Source organism: Ursus maritimus, unplaced genomic scaffold (assembly GCF_017311325.1).
Source record: "Ursus maritimus isolate PB19 unplaced genomic scaffold, ASM1731132v1 scaffold_30, whole genome shotgun sequence".
Taxonomy (NCBI): Eukaryota; Metazoa; Chordata; class Mammalia; order Carnivora; family Ursidae; genus Ursus; species Ursus maritimus.
In genome coordinates, this window is record NW_024425564.1 from 22,037,628 (window position 1) to 22,065,089 (window position 27,462).

A 27,462-nucleotide genomic window follows, 5' to 3' on the forward strand; every position below is an offset into this window, starting at 1 on the left:
TGCAGTGACTTAACTTCCAAAAGTGGAATTAATTGCCTCTTTATCTTCCATTATTAAGACCATCAACCACCACCATTATTAGCACTACAGATCATTCACTCATTGATGACTTTCTGCATTGGCCTGGAAACCCAACCATTTTTGGAGTGGGAACTGTAGAAACTTCACGCCAAGCCTAACCAACCACTTTCCAAATAAACACTGGAAACACAGTCTCAAGTGAGGGTGGCTACAGAATAGGGTCTACTTACATTCAGGAATAAGCAACGGGGCACAGCCATTTCTCAGCTTCTGTCATTTACAGGGTGGAGTGATGAAAATTATGGATATGACATAGATTTTAAAAATGTCTGATTTGTAGCTCTCAGAAAATCTGTCCAGTTTAAGCCCTACCTAACCTTTAAGTAAAACAAGTTTATATATACTCCCAAACAAAAACCTTAGAGAGGCCTCTTTTGAGTCATGTTAAGTACAAAACAGATTGTTTTCCAGGGTTAGGAGCCGACCATTTCAGTTGTCCCCGTATTCTCCTTGAAAATATAAAGGCAACAGGGGCATCTGCATGGTTCAGCCGTTAAGCGCCTGCCTTTGGCTCAGGTCATGATCTCAGGGTCCTGGGATCGAACCCCACGTCAGGGAGCCTGTTTCTCTCTCTCCCTCTCCCTCTGCCTGCTGCTCCCCCTACTTGTGCTCTCTCTCCCTCTGTCAAATAAAGAAATAAAATCTTAAAAAAAAAAAAAAAGAAAAAATACAGACAATGGCCTCGTGTAAAGAGGCACAGATATCAAGGTGAAGAGTTTTTTTCTTTTTAATCATTATTCCCGTATTTCTACTCACTGATGGCACATAAACAGCTTTTAATCAGTGTACCATAGCAAGCTCCAAAGCTAATGACTAGTCAAAAGCAACAGATGTAAGTTAAGAAAACATAGGTTGCTTACAGGTCCCCAGTTCATACACAATAATATTTCTCTACAGGTTACATTTATTCTTCTCTGTCGATCTACGGAAGACAAATTCTGCCAGAGATGTATTAACATGACTTCTTATGTATGTGAGTATTTCCATCTCTACAGTTGACTCTTGAACAACATGGGTTTGAACTGTACAAGTCACTTATATGCAGATTTTTTCCAATCAATACCGTACAGTACTGTAAATGTATTTTCTTTCTGATTTTCTTAATAACATGTTCTTTTGTCTAGCTTACTTTGTTGGAAGAAAACAGTATACAATACGCATACAAAATATGTGTTCATTAACAGTTTATGTCATCAGTAAGGTTTCTGGTTGACAGTGGGCTATTAGGTTTTTGGTGAGTCAAAAATTACACTGGAGGGGCGCCTGGGTGGCTCAGTTGTTAAGTGTCTGCCTTCGGCCCAGGTCATGATCCCAGGGTCCTGGGATAGAGCCCACATCCGGCTCCCTGCTCAGCTGGAAGCCTGCTTCTCCCTCTCCCACTCCCCCTGCCTGTGTTCCCTCTCTCTCTCCCTCTCTCTCTTTCACTCTCTCTGTCAAATAAATAAAATCTTTAAAAAATTTTTTTAAAATTACACTAGAATTTTCTACCATGTGGAGGTTCACACCTCTAATCCCTGCATTGTTCAAGGGTCAACTGTATATATATTTCCATATATATGTATATATATGCAACAAGGCAGAACACAAGTAAAAGTAATACAACTATGATCTTTAATTTAACAGAACTGTTAGGAACTTGGAATTTTCTACAATTAAGCTACAATATTTAGTGACTTTCCTGTAGCTAAACAAACCTTATATTTCGATTTAAAGAAAGAATTAGAGGCTCAATTATAGACCTACATTAAATAGATACCCTTATAATTTCTCTCCCATTATATTTTTCTTCTTTTTATATAAGTGCACAATTACTGTGTATTTAAGTGCACAATTACTGTAAACTTAAGCTGTATTCTCAGTAGCTTCTGCCAGCTAACAGGGATTTAGGATTAAAGAAGATTAACACAGAGGGCAAATGGAGGGTAAAACTTGTGTCTGCCAATCACTGAACAGATAACCTTTGGAAATCTTCAATTTGTCTTTGCAGAACCTACTGTAAGATATCACTCCAACGCTGACATTAACGTTTGTTTAAAAAATAATGACGTTTTAAAAATCACTAAGTTGTTTAAGAGCAAAACAAAAAAAAAGGTTTCAAAGTAACCAAGACATATGTTTACAAAGATTGAAAGGAGAGCTTTCACAGTGGGACAACAAAGATTTCGCGTTTAAAAAAATAACGGCATTGTGCTTTGTGCTAACGTTCACACATTATTTTTAAACTAAACAAAATAAAAAAACACCCCAAGGAAGAGATCAAACATCCTTGCGCAAGGCCAAATTTGCATAGGCAGATAGGTGGCCGCCTTGGGGTGGGGGTTCTCCCTTCCCCAAATGCTTCGGTGAATTGGGGGCCGGCGGACGTAAAGGGAAGTCTGAAGGCTGGAGAGTAATTTGTTACTTTGGCTCAGAGAATTTCGTTATCATAGGTCAGATATCTGCTCATTTGAAATGATTATCTAAATATAATTAATCTCCTTTAGAATTGAAATTTCAAGCTCCTAAAATTCAGTTTTATTGCTCCCCACTTCCCTGCCCCCTCCCGACTCTGTCCCGAAATTAAAATTTGTTATCTGCGGTAAGAAAGTTTTCATCACGCCGACTCTCTCTTCTTTTTTCGCAAAGTAGGGCCCTTTAAAAGACTCCTGGGGCCGGGGTCCTACTGGTGTGCGGGAAAGCGGTGGTCCCCGGGGCCCTGGTGTCGGGCCGCAGCCGGCGAGTGATCCCCTGGCACACCTGCAGCCGGCTTGGCGGGGCACTGCTGGGCGCCCCCCAGGGCCACCCTGCTCCGGGATTCCGCTGGGAGTCATTTGGGATGCACGAATGAGGACGGAATTTAGACCCAGTTTTCTTTCTTTTCCTTCCTTTTCCTTCCTTTTTTATTTTGTAGTAGTTCTGAACTCAATTCCGCTGCCTTCCCGAGACGCGATCCCGTGTCTCACTCCTGTTCTCACTCCTGAGGTAGTTTCCCCTCCAGCCCCGGCAGTAGAGAGAGCGGTGGAGGCGGGGAGGGGGGCGTAGGGGAATCAAAACGGAGAGGTTCGGGGTCGGGGGTCCTCACACTGAGGGATGCCTGTTGTCTTCCTTCCTTACACCCGGAATCTACCCCGCCATCAAGGAGCGCGGAAAAGTGGTCCAAGGGACCTGGGGAGAGTAAGGAAAGAAGTAGGCGCAGAAGGACCCTCCCCCCGCTACGCCCCCGCCCCCGCCCCTCGGATCCTTCTCCCTCCGGTCCCTCCCCCTACCAGTGTCCAGGCCCCTTCTCTCCGCGGAGGTTGGCCCTAGTAGGTCGGGGCGCCGAGGGGACATGCCGGGCGGGCCTCGCAGGACAGGCTCGAGCTGGATCGGACAGAGGGTGGCGGCCCCGCAGCCCGCTCGGGATTACCTGCCCTGCACTGGCCGCTTACCTCTCTCGCTCCCTTGTGAAGCTCTGGCGTCTTGTGTGTTTCGTCTCCTAGGAAACGGCGGGGGGGTGCGCAGGCTTCTGCGCTTCCTGCCTGCTTACACCCCGCCCATAGGGGGCGTGGTCAGCCCGGACAAATCCGCCCCGTCCTGCAAGCCCCGCCTCCCTCGGGGAAGGGCTTCCTTTAACACCTGGGCGTCTCTAGAGCTGGTGCTCTCTCTATTTGGGGCTTGAGAAAGTCTTGGTTACCTTTACAGTTTTTTTGTAGGAAGTTGATTTGTTTGCCCTTTATTCTGTTTTACTTTTGTTTGGATTCATCCTACAAAAGAATTTGATTAGTTAAATCTGGTTTGCAGACTTGGAAAGGGCAGAAGAAAGATACATGTTTGGCTATCCTTGTATTTGCTTATGCATATAGCACCTGGGGGAAAATTGCTCTTGGATTGCAGTCCCTTGTATCAGTCAACTGTTCAGGTATGTGTTACCTCCTAGGCTGCACTTCTAAATTTGTTACTTATTAATTCAGAGAACCTACAAAGTATCAGTTAGAGCATTAGTGGTCATTCCAAGATAAACTAATGTGTTTGTGTAAATAAATAAGTAAACAGTAACTAGTCTAGAATTGTGAGAGGAGGACAAACTTGTGTTACTGCAAAAAAATGTCCAGATTGGCTAGCAAGAAGGGTCCATGAATCAGAAGTATGAGAGATGAGGCAGCGATGTATCCATTTAGTAATTATCTATGAGATATCAACCCTGGGCTTGGCATTAGGATAATGCCAAAGTAAACAAGACAGATATGCTCATGGCCCTCTTGCAGTATAAAGAAAAATAAGCAGAAAAGCAAAAAGCTTTTAAATTACATCATGGAGCTCTTACATGCCCAGTTATGAAGCCTAGGACTTACCATGCATTAAAGGGGTAACTAATGAAGAATTTTCCACAGAGGAGTGACGTGTTCATATCCGCATTTCAGAAAGATCACAAAAGCAGCAGTGGGTAGGGCAAATTTCAGCAGAGAATCTGGAGGCAAGAGAAAGAAAAGCAGGTGATGGCAATTGATCAGGAAGAAATGATGAGGATCCAACTACAGCAGTGATGATGGAAACAGAAGAGAAAAGGACGGAATTTAAGGGATATTTAGGAGTTAATATTGACAGGCCCATCTGGCTTAGGTGAGTGGTAGACAGTGGTGTCTGAAACTAAACTGGGAAACATTGGAAGAGAAGCAGAGTTGTAGGTGCAATATGGGAGAGATCATAAGGCCAGTTGTGCAAATTTTGAGTTTGAGGAAAATCCAAATGGAGGTTATGAGAGGATATATTGAAACAGATTTATAATTTAAGGTTGGAAGAGCTGGAAATACTGGAACCATAGCTGAAGTCCAAGGGTGTGGATGAGATAAACTAAGAAGAAAGGAGAACTGGAATTCTGGAAAACTCTTTAAATACTTTAAAGCATGGGGAAGAAAAATGGAGATGTGGGAGAGTGAAGGACTGAAAAAGGAAATTCAGAGAAGTAGCAGGAGATTCCTGGAAAAAAAAAAGATATTTTGGACTGAAAACAGGTAGGTTAAAAAAAAGAAGCAGCAGCAAGGAGGAAAACAAGAAGAGGATATGATAGTAGACTAGATCCTTTGAAGAACCCTTTTGATTTGAAACTACGCCATCATGCTTGAGGCATGGTTTTTAAACTCATTGCAATAGGAAGAACAGATCTCCAAGCACTCCCAACTCCTTCTAAGAGGTACCTGATACTCGAGCAGGAACAATAAACATATATGAAAAGCAGAACTGGCCCAAAGGCAAATCTACCTTCAGCACAGCAACAAGAAGACGAAGCCTGGACCAGTGGCCAAGGGGCTGAGCTGAACCAGAAACTAGAAAATTAACCAGAGAAACTGGGAAGGGGCCAAAATGGTCTCAGGGCAGTAGTGCCATCTAAATCTCAGAAGAACACAAATTGTCTCTGGAGAAAGCATCTTCAATTTAGGCACCCAGGTTTTTCACAAAATATCAGCTTATAACGGCATGAAAAATGAACCCCCTCAAATGAGAATTAGCGGAAAAAGCAATGATATGTTTAGACTTTTGAGGGTTTCAGAAATTGGAGATATCAGTTTGAATATAAAATAATTATGTGTAAAAGTATACAGGACAGCATACAGAATCACAAAAATGGACAAAAATTGACCAGGAATATTAGAAAAAAACTGTTGAAAGTGAACATAATAATTACTGACATACATTTGTTAAAAAGCAAATGAGTTAAACAGCATATCAGAACCAAAGGAAGAATTGAGGAACTGGCAAAAAATCTGCAGCAATCACTCAGCATGTAGCACAAAGACATGAAATAGGAGATGTTAATGACAGACTCAGAGACAAGATGGAAAGAACAAGGAACTCTAATGTATGTCTAAGCAGAGTCTAAGAAGTAGAGAATAAAGAGATTGGAGGAGAGGCAATTTTTGCAAAATCATGGCTGAGTACTTTCTACAATCGATTAAAGATACAAGTCCACAGATAAAGAAGGCACAATGAATGCCAAGCAGGGCAAGTTAAAAGATAGTCACATCAAGGCACAAATTAGCGAAACTGCAGAATGCCAAAGACAAGACAAACTTAAGAGCAGCCAAGGAGAAGAGAAATGACCTAGGAAGGAAGAGCAATAGACTGACAGCACACCTGTCCATATTAAAAATGAAAACTGGAAGATGACATGAAAATTCCCCCTTAAGGGGTGCCTGGGTGGCTCTGCCCAACTCTTGATTTTGGCTCAGGTCCTGATCTCAGGGTCAGGAGATCAAGCCCTACATTCGGCTCCGCACTCAGTAGGGAGTCGCTTGAGATTCTCTCTCTCTCCCTCTGCCCCTCCCCCTGCTGGCGCTCTTGCTCTTTCTCTAAAATTAAATAAATAAATCTTAAAAAAAAATTGTCCCTCAAGTGAAAATGAAACTAACGAACATTTCCCTTCAAAGTAATGAGAAGAAATAACTGTCAAACTAGAATTGTACCTAAGAAAACTATTTTTCAAGAGTACCAGCAAATAGATACATTCTCAGATTTTTTAAAAAATGAGACCTATTATAATGCACCTACTTTGAAAGGATTTCTAGAAACTGTACTTTAGGAAGAAGGAATGTGATCCCAGAAGGAAGGGCTGAGCTGCAAAAAGATAGTATGAGCAAAGAAACTGATGCATGTATAAACATAAAAAATATTCTCGGGGTAAAATAATGGTTATTAATAATTATTATTAATAATTTATGGAGTTAATAATATGAACCACAATACAGGTTCCCCCTGCTATCCAAGAGTAGAGCACTCCTATGAAAATTTGTAAGCCAAAATGGCATAAAGCAAAGAAACAATTACCATTAATTTATATGGAAAAATTTTTAAGCATTCCTAGCCCCCCAAAATAGCCTTTCTTCATTAGGCTTCTCTTATGCTATAGGACACAGCTTGCTAATGTGATAAAATGTGTTCATTAGAATTGTTATTTAGAATTTGTTGATGACCTCAGGGATGAAAATTTCAGCAGGGACAGGTGATTTGGTTAAAGTTAGGTAAACTTTTTTTAAATCTCCCTACCACCTTTTACTGATTATGGTTATTCTTTTTCTCTGGGCAAAGTACTTAGTATCTCTGATGCTCCATGTTCTTTGCTGTGAAATGGGCTAATGATGCATAACTTTGAAAGTTGTTAGGGGAACTTGAATACTGCCCAGCTCGGACTAGTCAGTCCTTAATATCCATCATGACCGTTACAATTAACAATATCATTAATCATTCATTCATTCATTCATTCATTCATTATTTTAATGAAAGGGAGGCGAGACTGGAGTGGGTTGGCTAGTGTACGAGGTACGAGAAGTTGAAAATAGTTTTATTGTGAAAAAAGGGAAAAGGGATGAATTGGTCAATAGAGGTAGAAAAGAGATTCTTCTTCAAAAAGGAAGATTTCAGGATGTTTAGAAGGTTGGGGGCATAGCTAGTAGCGAGAGACAATGGAGACATAAGAGTGGGAGGAGTAACTGAGCAAGAACCTCGAGTAGAGAGTGGGGCTGTGGAGATGGGCTGGGGCTGGAGGAAGAATTAGCCTTTACAGGGGGAAAATAACTCTCCTCCGAAGTAAGTGTAGAGGTAACTTGGCAGTTATTATGGTCCCGATTGTGTTTGGATTTTATAAAATCAGAGTGGTGCAGTATGTACAGCTATGTCCTATTTCCTATGGAAGCATCATCAGTGGTATCATTTCCTCCTTATCTATCATCTGTCTATCTATCTATCTATCTATCTATCTATCTATCTATCTATCTATCTATCATCATCTATCAGTCTATCTATGTCTGTGCTATTTTTTGAGAAGCTGAAGGGAAAATAAAGTTATCCATCTGCAGTATAATTATTTAACAAGACCCTATTGAGCACCTACTATGTGCCCGGCACTGTTCTAGGTACTGGGGAGTACAATATTGAACAAGACTCCAAGAAGCTTACTCTTGAAGTCCTGTCTGAAAAAAACATGTAAGGCAAGACCTGCATGACAGAAAGAGACAGACGTATAAAGACCAGGAGGATGGGTATTGGCAGAGGAAAGGACAGGAAGGGCATCTGCTAGAGGGGGAGAACGGTATGGGACAAGGTTGGAAAAGGAGTCAAGACCCATATGACATAGAGTCTTGTGGGTCTGGAGAAGAGTTTAGATTTTGTTTTGTGTGTCATAAAATAAATTCATTTTGCAGGGAATTTAGTAGGTGTGATTGAATCAGATTTGCATTTTAAACTACTCTCCCCCCACCTGTCACTGTCCTAATTCAAGCCAACCTCAGCCCTCACCTGGATTATTGCTCACTTCCAGTTTATTCTCACAGCAGTCAAGCGATCCTGTTAAAACACAGGACCAATTTCATCACTTTGTTTAAAACTCTGAGACAGCTCCCCTCTCTGTTCTGTAGTCCTTATCATGACCTCTAAAGCCTTAAAGTTTATCTGGCCACCTTTCTTTCTGGGTGGCTTCATCTCTTACAAGTCTCCCTTTATTTGCTCTGCTTCACCACACTGGCTTTCTCAGTGTTGCTTACGATGCTCCTGCCTCTGGGCATGTGCTCTGGCTTTCCCCCTTCTTGGAATCCTCATCCCGCAGATAGCTGTGCGGCTCAGTCCCCCACTTCCTTTTAGTCTTTGTCCAAAAAATAGCTATCTCGGTGAAGTCTTCCCTGACCATCCTGACCACCCACCGCTAATACTTCATGCGTACCCATTTGCTCTCTTTTTTCTATTTAGTCAATTAATTAATTTATTTATATTTATTTGAGAGAGAGAGAACACAAGCTGGGGGAGGAGCAGAGGCAGAGGGAGAAGCATATTCCGTGCTGAGCATGGAGCCCAACACAGGGCTCAATCTCATGACCCTGAGATCGTGACCTGAGCTGAAATCAAGAGTCAGATGCTCAACTGACTGAGCCACCCAGGCTCCCCTACTTTTTTCTTTTTTAACATCTCTCACCATTTAATATATATGTTACTGGCTTGTGTTGTTTCCTTTCTGCCTCCCCCCTCCCCCCGGAACATAAGCTCCCTGAAGACAGAGGTTTATGTATTTTTTCACCAATATCTTTTTCCCTTGAGCAGTACCTGGCACACACCAGGTGCTTGATAAATATTTGTTGAGTAAGTAAATGGATGTTTCCTCAGACCGCTCTGTGGGGAATGAATTGTAGGGAGACAAGTGGGGAATAGGGAGGCTAGCCAGGAGGCATTTGCAGTTGCCCCGGTAAGATATGATGGTAGGATGGAGAAGTGGAACAACAGTGGAGACAGGTGGGTGTTACGGTGTCCAATCACAAAAGCGATCCATTGATTGATTGATTCAGTGGATTGAGTGAAATCTTAGCAATCTTAGAAATGCAAGTCTTTCATTGAACTTCCTCTGACAGAACTCACTGCCTCCTCGAGTTTCAATTTGGGATGGTTCTGATGGTTCTGATGGTTTACATTGTCCTTTTATTGAATGGCAACATGTTACTTTGTAGAAGTAACTTCAAATGATTTGGATTTAAATTAAATTATTTTCTAAAGAAATTTATCAATGTACATAAGATATATATATAAATTTATATAAATAATATATATAAACATATATATTTATCAATGTATATAAGATCTATATATATAAATATCAATGTATATAAGATATATGTATATCTTATAATATAAGATCATGGTCAAATTTTAGGTAAACTCAAAGTGCATTTTACATGGTCATAATTTTAAGAATGACCCTACTTGCTTTATTTTTCTTCCTAGCACGTACCAATTTATAATATACTATATAATTCTTCATTCTGCTTATGTTTTGTTTTCTCCTCCATCCCCTCCAGATTATAATCTTCACAGGGCAGGGATTTCATGTGATTTATTCATTTTTGTTTTTATAACATCTAAAAGTGTACCTGGCACATAGTACATGCTTAATAAATGTTTGTTGAATGAATGAATAAATGAATGATGCAGATTCTGTCCTTTAGCAGCTCATGTTCTAGAAAAAGAATTTGCATTTTTCCAGGGGAATGTACGGTTTAATAAGTGCTACGTCTTTTAGGTTTGATTCACTTATGTTTTTATAGAGATATTCTTAATAAATTCCTTCTTGGATTTGTTTTTCTGAGCAACTGCTTTGCGTTAGAAGCACTTAAAATTTTATTTAAAAAAATTAACATTTGGGGTGCCAGGGTGGCTCAGTCATTTAAGTGTCCGTGTTCAGCTCAGGTCATGATAACAGAATCCTGGGATTGAACCGCACCCCCCCCCTCTTGCCCCCTGCTCAGCGGGGAGCCTGCTTCTCCCTCTCCCTCTGCTGCTCCCCCTGCTTGTGCTCTCTCGCTCTCTCGCTCTCTCTGTCAAATAAATAAATAAAATCTTTTTAAACAATTAACATTTATTTTCACTTTTGCAAATATAAACCAATTAGAAAACACAGGCAAGTTTAAAAGGAGAAAATAAATTTTATCTTTCTATGTTTACGGTTTAATATTTTGCTGGCTTTCTTTCCACTTTATTTTTAAAGCAAAAGTTTAGTATAAAATAAAAGCTGGTATCACTGAAGAAACCAGTTCCTTAAACAAACAGTTTCCAGTCTAAACAAAGAAAACCATTCTATATCACCACGTAAGTAGATTTTCCACAGAAGCAAGAATATGTGTGAATGTGTTGGGTTTTTTTGTTTTGTTTTGTTTTGTTTTGTTGTTGTTTTAGTTTGGTTTGGTTTTTTGGATGTGTTGGTTTTTACCAACATTCACAGCTTGTAGCTTTTTCCAGAGCAAGGATATCAGTGTCACTCAATGATATACAACAGCATCTTGGTCAAGCGCCATCCCAGTAGTGGGACCCTTTGCAGAGGTTTCCAGGGAGACCAAAAAACATTAAACCCTCAACACTTGATTGGAGCTTCAGGCACAAAGCATCCCTGTGGATGACCGCAACTGCCTTCAAGGCGCACAGGGCAGGGACCTGACAGAACCTGAGCTCTGGCCTAATGGTCAAGAAGCAGCCATTCACTGCGTTATGTTTGAACAGACTCTTCAGTTCACTTCGTTTCCGTCACAAATAAGTCTAGAGACTGTCCTGCTTCGGAGGAAGTAATAAATTATATCACCTCAAGTATGTTTGCCTCTGTCAAACGGATTTGTGGAACAGATCTTTATCAATATGTTTCTAGGTCCAGCAACTTTGTTTACATGTTTTATTCACTGACTTAGAAGATTTTACTGTAAGATGATATATCATCAAGTTCTTGCCCAAAATGAAGTTTAAAACCTCTGAAATAAAATCTTAAAAAATACTAGTGGAACATCATCAAGACAAGTGACTGTTGAAATTCCAAATTTCATTCCCAGCTTTTTTGATTTCTTAAGAAGCATACTTCTTGATTTGGGTCACATTTAGGGGAGATTATGTTTTTAAAAATACCCTTTTTAGGTACAGGAGGTAAATTTAAGCTTCGTATTTTAAAAACAACACACAAGTTTTTGATTGGTAAGCATAGTTTTTAATCAGCTTCATGCAGAGATTTTAGAGGTGTTTATTTTGATATGTGTTTAAGTTTTAAGACTTACAGCCTTTCAGTAGAAAAGAGTCTTTTAGTTCTAAATCAAAAGTTAGACTTAGCCCAATCCACTTGGTATTTATTTGTTTATTTATTTATTTATTTATTTATGGATTTTATTTATTTATTTGACAGAGAGGGTGAGAGAGCACAAGCAGGGGGAGCAGCAGAGGGAGAGGGAGAAGGAGAAGCAGGCTCCCTTGCTGAGCAGGGAGCCCGATGCAGGACCCTGAATCATGATTTGAACCGAAGGCAGACACTTAACCGACTGAGCCACCCAGGCGCCCCTCCACTTGGTATTCTAACGAATCATACTTATTTTTTGCTTATTTGTGAACGATCTCACAAAGCCTAAATCTTGGGTGAATCAAGAAAAGTACAGTACTTTTTCCTGAGCATAAATGTTCACCTGTTTAAGGTAAAGCCGTAACTACGAAGACCGTCAGAGGAGCAGAAAGCTGACTCACACTGTCAAACTTAGAAGTTCAGCAGTCGGGTATTTCAAGGGACCACAGAAAGTGGCTGGGGTGGGGCTGAAGATGGAAGGATTGGCTGATAATCTCTAACAGAAACAGACCCTCAGATCTCATTCTCTAGCTCCCAACCAGAGCCTGCCCCTAACTAGGACAGGAGAAGGCAAGACACAGCACCAGCTAAGACAGGAAGGTTAAGAGAGCTACTTGCATTCTGAGTGGTGAGACCCTAGGCCACTTTCTCTGCTTGGCTTCCAGAAAGATGGCTTCCGGCTTATGCCGGTAAGGTAATAGATGAGAGTAATGTTCTCAGATACTGACAGTTAAGTCCCCCTAGTTTCACAGGTGCCACCCAAATAAGGAATGTGAGACACTTGAGGGAATTCTGTGACTCAGAGGAGACAGAAACAACACAGGGAGCATTAAAACAGAAAACAAGCAAAACAAACCAAAACAATAAAGAATACCCTCCAAGACACAAATGGAAAATGTTGTATCTATGAAACAAAGATGATTATATAAAAAGTAATATTCAGAAAACAGAAAAGAACTCTTAGAATATAAAACTAGGATAAACAGAAATTAAATTGGTAGAATAGTTGAAGATACATTGAAGAAAAACTCCTGGAAATCAGAACAAGACAGCATAGAGTTAAAAATCAAATAAACAGGAGAGAAAATTTAGAAAATAAAAGGATGGAGTCTTTCATCTAATTAATGAATGTACAAAAGAAGGAAAAGAGGAAATGGATCAAAAATCAAAGAAATAATGCAAGATAATCCAGAATTGAAGGACACATGTTTTCAGATTGAACAAACCACTAAATGCCCAGTAAAAGAATGGGGGGGGGAGGGGCAACATGAAGACACATCACTGAAATTTCCAAAACAAAACACTAGTGATAAATGGAAGATTCTAAAAGCTTCCAAAAGAAAAAAAAAAAAAAAACAGGTCACACACGTGATTAGGAATCACAGTGGTAGCTGATGCTGGAAACTGAGAAGATATCCAAGCAAACCAAAAACAGCAATGTCTTCCAAATCTGAGGAAAAGTTGATTTCCGCCTTGAATCTGACACTCCAGTTTGAGATGTGCGCTCTTTCTCCTGTGAACCCTCCCATGCATCCTTTCTCAGGATGCCCAATAATGTGATCCACCAGAAGGAGAGATAAATCAAAAAAGGAGGCGTAGGATCCCAGAATAAGAGGATCTAACACAGGAGAGAGAAAAAAACTCCCAGGAAAATGGTAGAAGGTAGGAAGATCGGTATAAACACGTGCTTTAGAAATATGGTAATGCCAGAAGATACCCTTGAAATATTTGAAAATGGTTGTTGCCTCAAGATGGTGGGAACCAGATATAAGGAAGGGTAGCCCAGGGACTGTTAAGCTTCTTATATATATTAAATATTAACATATTAATATTATATACATACTGTTATATAAAAGTACAATATAATATATAATACACATAATATAGTATATATAATATGCATTCTCTCTCCCTTTATCACTACATATATTTTACATATATGTAGTGAGATATTTCATATATATATAATACATTTATTTTATATATAATATATAAAGAAAAAAGTACTTTGAGAAAATAAATTAAAAGTAGCTTTCAAAATGTAATGGCTTCCTGGTCACATTGCCCTATTGCAGTGGGGGATTTGGTTATGTCAAAATACCAATTCTAAGGAATATTTTTATGTTGTCTGGCTTGTTAGTGAATCATCTTAGGGTCAGCTGAAATATGTTTAGAGTTTGAAAACTGGAAATATTGGCTGCTGAGCTAAGACTAAACTGGTTCTGCTAGCTAACCATGATGATACAATAAAGGAAAGATGGCCCAAAATTACTTCTGGGAAATGACAGTTTTGAAAGTATGTTGCTGTTGTTTTTATTAGAAATGAAGAGAGCAAACGATTCAACAGCTCCCCACTTCCCCACCTTGACAAACACAGTTCCAGGTTTTTAACTCTGGGGAGACTCGAATTCTATCAAGCATTTTGCTTTATTTCCACATTCACTTTGTAAATAGGGATTTAATTTACGCTTGAAGCCAAAGACGGGGTTTGTTTTAGTTTTGCCATCAGTGTTAGGGTCTATTCTTTAGAACTAGGATATAACCTTTACTCCTTGTGGCCCTGGTAGGGTATTTGTGGAAAGCCTAGCGTTTACCGGACCCTTCCAACTTGGTCAGATGCAAACTCCAAATTTGGTCTCCCGTGCATTGGGCAGCAGACGATTCATTGCTCAGCTTTTTTCCAGCTGTTGCTTTATGACGGTCTACTTGGTGTCTCGTCTAGGCACACAGATCAGGGTTCAGGCAAGAATTTAATGTGAGTTTTTACAGATTTGGGGCATACTCTCTGTGGATCCTGATTTTCCAAGACTCTGCCCTCAATTTCTAGCTGCTTTGCTGGCCCCACACTCCAACCTCTGACAAGCCCAAAACATTGCAGTATTACGCTCTGGTTCTAGCTGCTGCTCGTCGTGTGAACTGGGGCAGGCTGTCAGAAGAGAAGCTGTATTAACATGAACTACAGCCAGCGTGGTTCCTTTCTCTCAAGGGTCCAATGCCCTCCGACACCTACCTAAAGTTCGTGACTTTTCAGGACCTTCAAATAATTAAACTTTATATTTGCCCAGAGTTTAGAACTGTTACCTGAAAGAGAGTGAGTCCAATACAAGCCACTCTACCATTTGCAGAACGAGAAATTCAAGAATTTGCTTTTAAGTATCGATACTTCAAAAATTTCAGAACAATATTGTATTTTCGAATCCCCAAATATTTCTATTTGTATTTTTGTGAATTGACATGTGGATATATAATAGCAAAACGGCAAAACACATATTCTGCTTCTCAACATAAATCAAGATTTTGGTGATTTAATAGAATCATTATTCTTGGAATTCCCCCATATACTTTCATCCTTGTGTTTTACATTTTTGTTTCATCCTCAAACAATCATTTTTTCAGTAGTTAAATCTTAGTAGAGGTTTCTTTCAATTCTTTTTATGGGCTAGAATGTTCAAAAGTGTGTAAGTTTTTAGCTACCAGCATATTTCTTATCAAAGATTGGCGGTATATCCTTCAGTACGTGATTACTATCAAGACAATGGCTGATCTAGCAGCGTCATGCTTCTTTAAGACTGTGCATATCACATTTGAGCTTTTCAGTCCCTGGGAAGATAAGCATTCTTGAAGAGGATGGCATTACACGGCCTTCGCAGAACTTCCAATTGATAATACTTTGCAAGCCTAAAGCTAATTATGAACCTCTGAACTTCTTAGTATTTAAGATCAGCGATAGTAGCTGAAAAATAGAACAAGAAAAACTTAACACTTGCATATGCCTTATTTTCCGGAAAGAAAAAAAAATGTGTTCTCTTAAAAAAAAATCTTTTAAAAAGAATCTTTGGTGATCCAACAGAGGGGTTAGTGGGGCAATGATTGCTGTTGTGTTATATTCATGAGTAATGGCTAGGTAACAATGCTGTGTGTTGGAATAGCACTTTATAATCTGTGAATACCAAGTGTCATTATATGCCAACGATTCCCAAATTTGTCTCTCCAGCCTGTGCCTCCATCCTGAACTCTAGGCTCATTTACCCAACTGCCTATTCAATGCTTCACTTAGAAATCTAACAGCTTGAACTTAACATGTTCAAAACTGAGCCCCTGAGACTCTCTCCTTCCACCATTTGTCCAAAGTGCTCCTCCATCAGCCTTCCCCATCTCAGGTAATGGCAACCCTATGATTTCAGTTGTCAGATTAAATGTTTGGTGTGTCATCCTCGAATCTTCTCTCTCCTCCTCTTCACAGCAAAATCCAAAGGCTTTACCTTTGTGATATACCCTGAACTTGACCATGTCTCAGCACCCCTGCTGCCCAAAACCCTGGTCCAAACCACCATCATCTCTCGCCCATATCATTGTAATAACCTTCCAACTGGTTACTCTGCTTATACACTTACCCCCTCTTCAATCTATTCCCAACACAACAGCCGGAGCAATTCTGTTAAAAAATATATTAGATTAAGACCCTCTGCTCAAAACTCTCCAATGTTTTCTTATGTCAATCCTATGTCACAGTTCTTATTAACACTTACAAGGCCCTACCTTATCTGTACTACTCTCCCCTTACTTATCCAGGTGCAGCGAACTGGCTGTTCCAAACATGCTGAACACTGGCTATTCTCTCTGCTGGAATGCTCTTACCCCATTTATCTACCAGCTTTTGCATTTTCTTCAGATCTTAACCCAAAGGGGCTCATTCTTAGTGACCTCTCCATCTAAATGTGCATACCTCCTACCAGCACGTGCTTTTCAATCTCCCTTGTCTGCTCTGTTGCCTTGCATAGCAGTTATCACTATTTGCCATACTATATATTTTCATATTGAGATCTTGCGCTTTATCAGTCTGCATAACTGGAATGTAAACTCAGTGAGGGCAGGCATTTGAGCTAGTTGTCCTCTGCTCTATCTCCAATGTCAAGGCAATGTCTAGCACACAGTAGGAGCTCCAAACATATTTGTTGAATGAATATACATAGCATTGCCACAGCTGACCCTTACAATTCTGTCTCCATTATACTGATGCAGAAAGTACATCCAAGGTGATTACATGACTCAATCTGAGGCACATAACCAATTTCAAAGAAAATAATTATATACAGTTTTTTATACAAATTCTGGATTCAGAGGTATTTCCATAGCACTATACTGCTCACCCCAAATTTGAGACCAGTCTACTCCTGAATCCTCTGAATCCAATGAGTAAATGTAGGTGTTGTTTTTATAAACCAATAAGAGAAAGATTTTTAGGTGTATAATACAATGGAAATAGATTGTTTTATTGTATTATAATACCTCCTCTGAATTTGTAACACAGATTTTTAAAAAATTGAGCTGATATTTACATAATGTAAAGTAGCCATTTTAAAGTGAACATTTCAGTGGCATTTAATACATTCACAATGTTGTATAATCACCACCTCTAGAAATACAAGATTTTAATCCTTCTTCCTCCCTCCCTCCCTCCCTCCCTCCTTCCTTCCTTCTTTCCTTCCTTCCTTCCTTTCTTCCTTCCTTCTTTCCTTCCTCCCTTCCCTCTTTCCCTCCCTCCCTCTCTCCCCCCCTTCCTTCCTCCTCTCCTCTCTCTCTCTCTTTTTTCAGATTGTACTATGACAAATGTAGAGAATAAAGTCAGAAGAAAACTTAGAGAACCCAAATTCTTTTCTGTGAATCAGTTTCTTCTTTTCTAAACACTATTATTTTTCTACCATGTTCACTGGACTATTGCTAGGCTCTAGTACTCTTAGGGCTTTAGAAGGAAAATATCGTATAAATAACACAGTGATACACAGATTTTTGATGTGTGGTTAGTTATTACTATTCACAGCATCTTCTTGTTACTTACATTAGAATTATCCATAGAATTTAGTTCATATTCTCTGGTGTCTGCTAAGGGCTGGGTTCTCCTTAGTCTGGTAGGCTTTCTGTAAAACTTTAAATTTACATTTACAAAGACTATTTTTATAATTTAATTAATCACACATTATATAACATACTGGTATTTTACCTAAATACCGTTTATTCTTGTAAGTTTGTCTCAAGAACATTCCACCCTCTGTCCTGTTAGGTGGCCTCTCAGGGGCTCACTTTTCCCAAAGGCTTTCTCTGTCCTCCATCTGTCATATTCTCTCCACAACCCAAGGCCCAGGCTTCCTTCTTCTGTGAGGTTCTTACCAGCAACTCAAAGTGCCACTGATTTTCTTACCCTTCTGAATTTCTTTTTCTGCTCTTATTGTCCACACAGTATGATTGATCACTCAATTACATTCTCTTCTGTCTTACTCATTATCATTTCATCACTGACTACTCTGGGGCCCCATTGCTTTTCCATCAACAGAGAGGATGAGACTAGATGTCCTTGAAACTGTCTACCAGCTCTGAAAATTCTGATTACGTGTTGTAGTTTTTTTTCTTCTTGGACTATCAACTTCTTGAGACAGATACATATATTTTAAAATCCCACAGTGTACTGTGCTCAGCACAGATAGGTGTTCAGTAAATTTCTAGTCACCATAAAGAGTCATGTTTCTGTGTATGTAGGAGTGTGCTCTGACTCCTAGAAATGATAATGATCCATTAGGTCAAATTAATAGAGTTAAAACATTCAGGTCTTGGAAGTGGCAGTCTTGCTCCTTGTGCTGCTCACAACCTGTCCAGAATAATGTGTCCCACTCTGGCAGGCTTGTCTTAAGAAAGCAAGCTTTCATTTGGATACAAACAAATTAGGGGAGACTCTGGAAACCATAATTAGGAGGTATTAAAGGCATTTAGCCTGGATAAGAAACAATTAATAGGGGCCAAAAATACTGTATCCAAATGCTTAAAGATATAGAATGAAAAACAGAATGATTTTGGGCGGTCCAAAAGATAAATCTAGGACAAATGATGAAAACATATAGAGGCGATTTCAGCTTAGCGTAAGTAACAACATTTTCATAAGTTTCTTATAAATTAGCTATTTAACAATAGAATGAGTTATGTGCCTCATTGGCTCTGTTGATTAATTGTACAGATATTGACTGAGTGCCTGCTCTATGCCAGTACTGTTCTGGACATGAGCAAGTGATGAATGAGATAGTCCTGGACCTGCTGTAATAGACAGTACCTTCTGGTGGGACAGAGAAACAATAAGAAAAACAAACAAAAAACTCCCATGAAGAAAATAAAATGTCCATGAAGAAAATGAAACAGGGCATGGGGATAGAAAGAAGGGAGGTGGAAAAGGAGCTGGATAAGAACAGATGGTCACGGAAGCCCCTGTGAAGATGACATTCAAGCTGAGACCAAAATGACCAGACGAACCAGCAGTGTATCTCAGGGAAGGGCATTCCAGGCAGTTGGTACAACGAGGGTAGATGTTGGTCAAGGGCCAATCAGCCATGTGAGTATCTCAGGGAAGGGCATTCCAGGCAGTTGGTACAACGAGGGTGGATGTTGAAGGGCCCTCAGCCAATGATCTCTGATGGTTCAATGTATGTGTCCACTGGGCTAGGCTCTGATGCCCAGTTGTTTAGTCAAACACTAACCTGGATGTGCTGTGCGGGTAGTTTGTTGGTGTGATTAACATTCACAATCAGTTCACTTTGAAGGAGATTACCCTCCAAAAGTGAGTGGGTCTCATCTGATCAGTTGAACGTCTTAAGAGCAAAAACAAATTTCTCTGAGAAGAAGGAGTTCTACCTCAAGACTACTTAGGTAGAATCAAATCCTGCTGAGTTTCCAGCCTGGCAGCCTACTCTACAGATTTTAGACTTGCCAGCCCCCACATCACACAAGGCAATTCCTTAAAGTAAATCTGTGTATGTATATGTAGTACCTGCATTCATATATACACACACACATATACCTACATGCACATCCTATTGGTTCTGTTTCCCTAGAGAACTCTGACTTACACAGGCCCCTTCCTGGGAACTTCTGTATATCCTGGCATGGAGTGTCTGTGATTCCACAGCCGATCGAGTGGAAGTGGAGGGCAGACTCTAACAGGTTACGATGCCAGAATTATTTAGGGACCCAAAAAGCTGTGAATGCAACTTTTAGAAAGTATTCCTACTTCACAAATACCCCTGCTATCTATTGAATCCTACAGTGTAGCAGGGTTGCTTACCATTGCAATTGTCCAATAAAAGAATGGAGATTTCATCCCTTACTCTATTTTTACATTTTAGAATTGATTTCTTTTCTTATTATTTCCCCTGGAGAACAGTTTAAAGAAGAGGTAATTATAGGGGTTCAAATGAGATTTTTCCATTCTTTGCTGAATTTAAGTAGACATGTTTATGTCTTTTGAGAACTTCCGTATCCACAGTCCAATGAATACTCTAGAAATTCAAGGTGAAGTGCATGATATTATCAGCAAGCAGCCATTTTTGATTTATAATCTATTAAAATTCCTGAGACATCACCTGGAAATTATTTTCTTGGCATTTGCACACTGATTCAGGTCACTGATAGCATTTGGCATTCTGCCACCACTTGCTACTCCCTTCAAACTCAGCAAATGGCTCATTTCACAGACCCAAGACAGCTTTCTCACCAGAGAACCAAACCTCTGGGGTCTTCTGGCTGTAGCTGACAATTACAGGTGTATCTCCAATATTTTCCACCAGCAGTGCAGAGTGTAGAAGAATGTCATTAGCCACCAGATACTAGTAGCAGAGTAAGAATTACAGATTACTATGGTAACCCTATCATTTTGATCAGTAGACAAAGTCTTTTATATTACCTTTGCATAGTATTAGCCTTCTCTGTAGAAAATATGTTTTAGTTTGTATAATACATAATCTTTTCTGATCTTACGTTATGTTAATTAAATTTTGTCAAAATAAATCCAAACTTTAAAGTGTAAGTATTCTAAGCTGTGTTTAATGGATAGGCAGTTTGTAAGTTGGAGCTGAGCTTTTGTCCTGAATGAGTCATGAAGGAATACAAAACAGGGGAGGTATGATGGAAGTTGATATTGGAAATGTTGGAGTCTTACCTTCTATCTTCCTTCTAAGGATGTGCTGAGTCCCATTTTCGGAGGGCTTAGCTAGATTCATGGATTCCAAGGCTCATGGAAAAGGCTGTGTGATTACAAAATACTTTTGCTTAATTGGATGCATTTTCTCCGGTCTTTTCCTCTTTACCTTCAATGGGTTGCTTCTGAGGAAAGTTCTCGAAGACATCCTGTTTTCTGTCCCACCTTCATGATTATTTCAGATTGTAAAGCACTTATTTCCTATGTTGCCATACAAGTCTTCCAAGCAATTTAGGACATTTGTCCATAAGCAAGAAGGAGAGCTTCCAGGTACCCTGAGGGAAAGGAGCTGTAGCCCTCCTGTTTTCCCACAAAAGGAACTGCCTACCCCATCTTCACAGTGCACAAAAGTGCTGGGTCCAAACACCAGCCCCCACTAAACAGCTGTGCAAGTACGGGCAGCATCCTTTCTTATGCTCACTATTTGCAGTTTTGTGTGAAGACCATGCCCCTAAACTCTGAACTATAGTACCTAATCCCGTATCTGCATGATTACATCTAAATATTTCTAGACTTTATCATGGTCTATCTAAGTCTTTTCTTCTACCTAAATATCCCTGGTCCCTTGAATCCACCTTTATCAAGTGTAACAATTAATTTTATGAGTATCTTGGCTAGGCTATGGTTCCTAGTTGTTCGGTCAAAAATTATTCTAGAAGTTTCTGTGAAGGTATTTATAGATGTGATTAACATTAAATCAGCTGACTTCAAGGAAAGCACGTTACCCTCTATCAGGTAAATGGGCCTCAACCAGTCAGGTGAAGGCCTTAAGAGGAAAGACTAAGGTTGCCCAAGGATGCAAGTCTGCCTCAAATCTGTAACATAGAAACCCTGCTGAGTTTCTAGCCTGCTGCCCTGTGGATTTGGACTCAAGATGGCCCCAATATCAACTCTTGCCAGAATTTCCAGGCTGTGGGCCTTCTTGACAGCTTTCTGACTTGCTAAGCCCTGCATTCATGTCAGCCAACTGCCTAAAATTTCTCCCTTTCATTCTCTCTCTCTCTCTCTCCCTCTCTCTCTCATTCTCCGACTTTCTTATATATTTCTAGAAATTTATCTATTGGTTTTGTTTCTCTGAAGAACCCTGACTAATACACCAAACAGCAAACTATTTTCATTTTCCCATCCTTCCTCATTATTTTCTGAATATGGTCCAGGTTACTAATACCTCACCTAATAGACTCAAGGTATGATGAGTGCCAGGTAGAGCAGTGTCTTTCCCACCTTATCCTAGCTCTGATATCAGTTAGTGCATATAACTTCGTGCTTAAGAACAGAGCCTTGGCAATAGAGAGAGCTGGATTTAAGCCTCCATCTTACAATTCTGTAATGGAAACAAGTTACTTCTTTCAGTCTCAGTTTCTTAAATCCCTGGTTGAGGATAATAATGCAACTGCATCATGGTATTTTGTGGTATGAGAATAAAAAAGATAGTTCACTTTAAAGAAAGTACCAGTTGTTCTTTGGCTTTGGCAACAGGTAATCATAATTGATCAATGACAACTTGCTACAGTAACCAGTAAACCAATCAACGACAGATCACAGTTCTTCTCAAAAACAGCCAATTAGCAACAGCCTCACTGCAATGACCCCTTCGGAAGGTCAGCCCACCAACAACTGTCTTCCTTCGATTACTCTGTCTCCAGAGCTAAATAACAACCCATCCCTAAGACCTCTGCTTCGGAACAGGCACAGTCGCTGAACTTAACATTTGCCCAAATCCTATCCAGTGCAGCTCTCTGCTTTGCTCAGAGACTGTGTAGTTTATAAACACAGCTATCCCTTGTTCAGCAATAATTTCAGCTTTTTGTTGTAGGCACTGAGTGGTGGTCATGTCTTTTTTTTTTTTAAGTTTTATTTAATAGAGAGAGAAGGAGAGGAAGAGAGAATCTCAGGCACACTCCATGATGAGGGTGGAGCCCACTGGTCACATCTCTTGACAGAGGATAAAATTGGGTCATATGTGAAAAGTATTTAGCATAGTGCCTGGCATAGAATAATCACTTAAGAAATGTTAGCTGTTATCTTGAGTGCCTAATTCTATTGATGTCCTCTAATGTTGCTCCGGCTTTTTCAATAGCAAAGGCTGTCAGCCTGGGAATGACGTTTTTGTTGTTTGGAGCTCCTCCACCCAAAATGGGCATATCTGGGGCATGCCCAACATGCAACTGGGCTTGGCGGTGACAAGATCAAAGAACGGCCACCCAAGGAGGATGGTCAGGACAATAGTGGCTCACTGGAAGTGTCTGTAACCATGGCCACATCTTGTCTAGCCATGCTCCTGTCTGCTTCACTAGCTGCTGTCGGAGAGTAGCCTTGTTACACGGTTGAATCACAGGGCCTACTAAACTCCAGAGTTCTTTCCACAGGGGCTGCCGATGACCCACCAATTCCAACCTGCATTTGTCTATTTGTTGGACCCCCAGATAGCAGGATAAGCCCTTTACCACATTAAATTTCATCTTTCTAAATTTGTTCCAGTGCAACAGTCTGATCAAAATCCTAGATGGGAAAATGCTTCAAATAGACATTGAAGTGGGAAATAATAAGGTTTTAAACATATAGAAAAGACATTTTTGCCCTGCTGGTGAAAGGCTGTGCTCTACCATTTGTGCATGAGATCCTTCTGTCCAAGATGGGCTCCAGGAAGGAGGAATGTTTATTTTTTACTTTATATAGACCTTAGTTTTCAGAATTTAGAGTTACAAAATTAATGAGAAAATAGTATAGAGTTCACATTTATTTATTTGAGAGAGAGAGACAGAGAGAGAGCGAGCACAAGGAGCAAGGGGGCGTGGCAGAGGGACAGGGAGAAGCAGACTCCCTGCTAAGCAGGGAGCCTGATACAGGACTCAGTCCCAGGACCTTGGGATCATGACCTGAGCTGCAGGTAGATGCTTAACCGACTGAGCCACCCAGGCGCCCTCAGTTTCCCCTATTATTAACATCTTACATTAGTGTGGCACATTTGTTATAATTAATTGATACATTATTGTTAACTAACATTCATACTTTATTCAGACTTCCTTAATTTTTACCCGCTATCCTGTTTTGTTTTGTTTTTTCCAGGATGCCATCCAGAATACCATATTCTGTGTACTTGTCATTTCTCCTTAGACTCTTCCAGATGGAGAGCTTCTCAAACTGTCCTTGTTTTGATGACCTTGACAGTTTTGAGGAGGACTGGTCAGGTATTTTGTACAATGCCCCTCATCTGTTGTTTTTCTCATGACAAGATTGGGATTCTGATTTTGGGGGGAGGAAAAGCACAGAGGTGAGATGACATTTTCATCACATCATATCAGGGGCACATACTAGCAACATGACTGCTCGCTGTTGATGTTGGCCTTGCTCACCTGGCTGAGGGAGAGCTTGCCAGACTTTTCCACTATAAAGTTACTTTTTCCCTTTCTGTATAGTATTCTTTGGAAGGAAGTCACAGTGTACAGACCATAGTTAAGGAATGGGGAGTTATGCTCTGTCTTCTTGAGGGTGCAGTATCTACATAAATTATTTGGAATTATTCTGGACATTTGTCTCTTCTCCCCCATTTGTTAGTTTATTTATTTATTTGATCATATATTTATATCAGGATGGACTCATGGATTTGTAAAAATATTTTGCATTCTATGACAAGACTATTTTTTAAAAAAATTGTTCCAGCTTTGGCCGCTGGGACCTCTTTCAGTTGACTTTTGTGTTCTTTTGACATGATCCTGTTGTTGTGGAGTTTTGTTGTTCTTGGTTGGTTTGTTAGTTTATCACTTACTTTCTACCACCACGAAATGCTCCAGGCTCATCTTGTCCACCTGGAAGTGGAAGGGGAGTGGTTTCCTGAAGCTGTGTAAGACCCTGGCACACGGACAGCAGGCTAAGATCCCACCAAATCCAACATGGTTGAGAGCTTCTCCTCTACTTCCAGACTGACCATGGGCAGCCTTTAGTGGTCTCCTTTCTCTTCTCCTTTTTGTTACACAAGTTCTCAAGTGTCTCAGCTTCCACCGGGGGTGGGTGCCCAGTGAATGTCCACTCTAAAATTAGCAAGGGAAAATTCTTAGAGACATCATTATATTTTTACATTTCTAAAATATTATAATGCATGTGATAACGTAGCCTTCGCTGCTATGAAACATGCTATTTGGCATGTCTTATTTCTCTTGCTTACTAGAAATTTCCTGAAGGCAGAGACCACATTTTGTGCTTCTTTATATAATTCCTATACTGAGCACTTAGCGTATAGCTGATGAACAAATATATCCTGTTGAATATGTCGCAATTTTTTGAATCATTTTGGCAGATATGTTCTCCAAGATGAACTTGATTTTTTTTTTAATCACAAAATCAAAACATAAGATTGCACCTTTGTTTTTAAAAGCTCTGTTAGAGTTCCATGATGATTATGATATTCTCGCAACAAGGATAGTGACACCCAGAGCAGAAATGGATGGGTCTCTGTTCAGAAGCCTGAAGGGCTAGCACTCGAGCCTGAAGACAGAGACCTCCATAGATGACTTCTGTACATCCCTTTCTGGTGTCGTAATTCTGGGTGCCCTTGAAGTAAGCGGTTTTATTGCTACATCTTGGCAATCGCCAGAAAAGGTCTTTATTTTTTTTTTAAAGAATTTATTTATTTATTTGACAGAGACAACCAGCGAGAGAGGGAACACAAGCAGGGGGAGTGGGAGAGGAAGAAGCAGGCTCACAGCGGAGGAGCCTGACGTGGGGCTCGATCCCAGAACGCTGGGATCACGCCCTGAGCTGAAGGCAGACGCTTAACCGCTGTGCCACCCAGGCGCCCCCAGAAAAGGTCTTTAAAAGCGTAGTGCGTAGGGTGGTGAAGAGAAGGAATTCAGGTGGGTTCTGGAAACCTGGATCAGTAATATAGTCTATTAAATAGGCCATCTGGGGACACAAGGCTTTTTCAGTTGGGGTTTTTAAAACCTCACCCTTAAGAAGCATTAGGGAAGAGAATGTTTATTTTCCACGTGCAGAGGTCTCCATAGGCAGCCAGGTGGCATTTTTACTCAGTAGTGCCCGTCTGGTACATCAGGAGAGTCACAGGTGGCTACAGTCAGAGAAGGGCTTCTTCAACCTCTTCTCTCCATCCCACGGCCCTCGAATGCCTCATGTTTCAGAAGATTTATCAGACAAATCGTAAAATACAAAGTTATATGGGTAGCTCAGCTGTCTGAGAGAGGATCAGAAGATCCAGCTTTAATGGGCTGATTAATGGAAAATCCATTACTGATGTAGGATAGGAAGATTTTTTTCTTTTTTTTTTTTTGCTTTAACCAAGTGGTATGGAAATATGAATAAATAGGGTGACTATCAGCAGAAGAAGTTAGTGGTAGGAACTCTGGTTGTCTGTTCTGTGTGGTTTGTAAATAGAAATTTTAAAGGTGATTTTTTGGTTTTTGAAGAGTTTACTGTTTATTTATGATATTTATACTTTAAGAGATGATAGAAATGTATTCTCTCCCATTAAGTAGACTACACAATTAAAATAATTTTTTTCCTTGTAGAAGTTCAAAAACCAAATCATTTTATGTAAAGACATTTTTATTTTATTTTATTTTTAGAAGATTTTATTTATTTGAGAGAGAAAGTGAGTGAGAAAGAGAGAGCGCACAAGCAGGAGGAGCAGCAGGCAGTGGGAGAGGGAGAAACAGACTCTTCACTGAGCAGGGAGCCCGACTAAGGGCTTGATCCTAGGACCCTAAGATCATGACCTGAGCCGAAGGCAAACACTTAATCGTCTGAGCTACCCAGGTGCCCCTGTAAAGACATTTTTAATCTCCTAGTTCATCAAATCTCATTTACCATATTTTGAACAACAATGAAATTATAATATCCCCACCAAGTAGGAGTGCCAGATAAAGGATACCCAGTTGAATTTGAATTTTAGATAAACAATGAATATTTCCTATAGGTCCTTGCAATATTTGGGATATGCTTTTACTCAAAATGTACTTGTTATTTATCTTATTTCCAATTTAACAGGGAATCTTTTATATTATTTGTTAACTCTGGCAACCCTATCACCAAGGCAAATTTTTCTGGAAGAAATTTGAAGCTATCAACATAGCTTTTATTTATTTTTTCTTTCTTCCTTTTTTATGAGATTTTAATTTTGTATTTATTTGAGAGGAAGAACAGGCGGGAAGAGGAGCAGAGGGAGAGGAACAAGCAGACTCCGTGCTGACCGAGAAGCCCAACATGGGGCCTGATCTCATGACCCTAAGATCATGTCCTGAGCCGAAACCAAGAGTTGGATGCTTAAATGACTGAGGCACCCAGGTGCCCTTCAACATAGCTTTTAATAAAACACATTGGCTTTCATTTATGCCGTGAAATCAACTTTACGTGATCCGTGGAGTAGAGGTGTTGTGTCTGACCCTTGCATCTCATTGGCTCACAGCCCATTCCAATCCACCTGATAGAGCCCCATCCCACCCCAGAAATGGCTTTTGTCATGGTCACCAATGATTTCCATGTTGTCAGATCCAATGAACATTTTTCTGTCCTCATCTTTGGTTTCGGTGACCCCCTTCTCTATCCTGGTTTTCTCCCTATCTGACCACTAATTCTCTTTCCTCTGTCAGATCCTCCTACTCTAACTACAAGTTGGGAATTCCTTATGGTCCATACCAGATTCCCCTTTCTTCTCTTTCTACACCAACACTGTCCAATAGAAATTTCTGTAAGGATGGAAATATGCTATACATGCACTTATCCGCTGCTAGCTACACATGGCTACTGAGGAAATGTGGTTCGTATGACTCAG

General features: G+C 40.1%; 1 long non-coding RNA gene across 1 annotated transcript; it reads left to right on the forward strand.

Annotated features, from left to right (window-relative positions):
- Positions 1-975: 975 nt before the first annotated feature.
- On the forward strand, positions 976-25,360 carry LOC103664920. The gene is made up of 3 exons (XR_569167.1): positions 976-1,054; positions 23,748-25,235; positions 25,321-25,360. It is a non-coding gene; the product is annotated as an uncharacterized LOC103664920 (long non-coding RNA).
- The last annotated feature ends 2,102 nt before the right edge of the window (positions 25,361-27,462 follow it).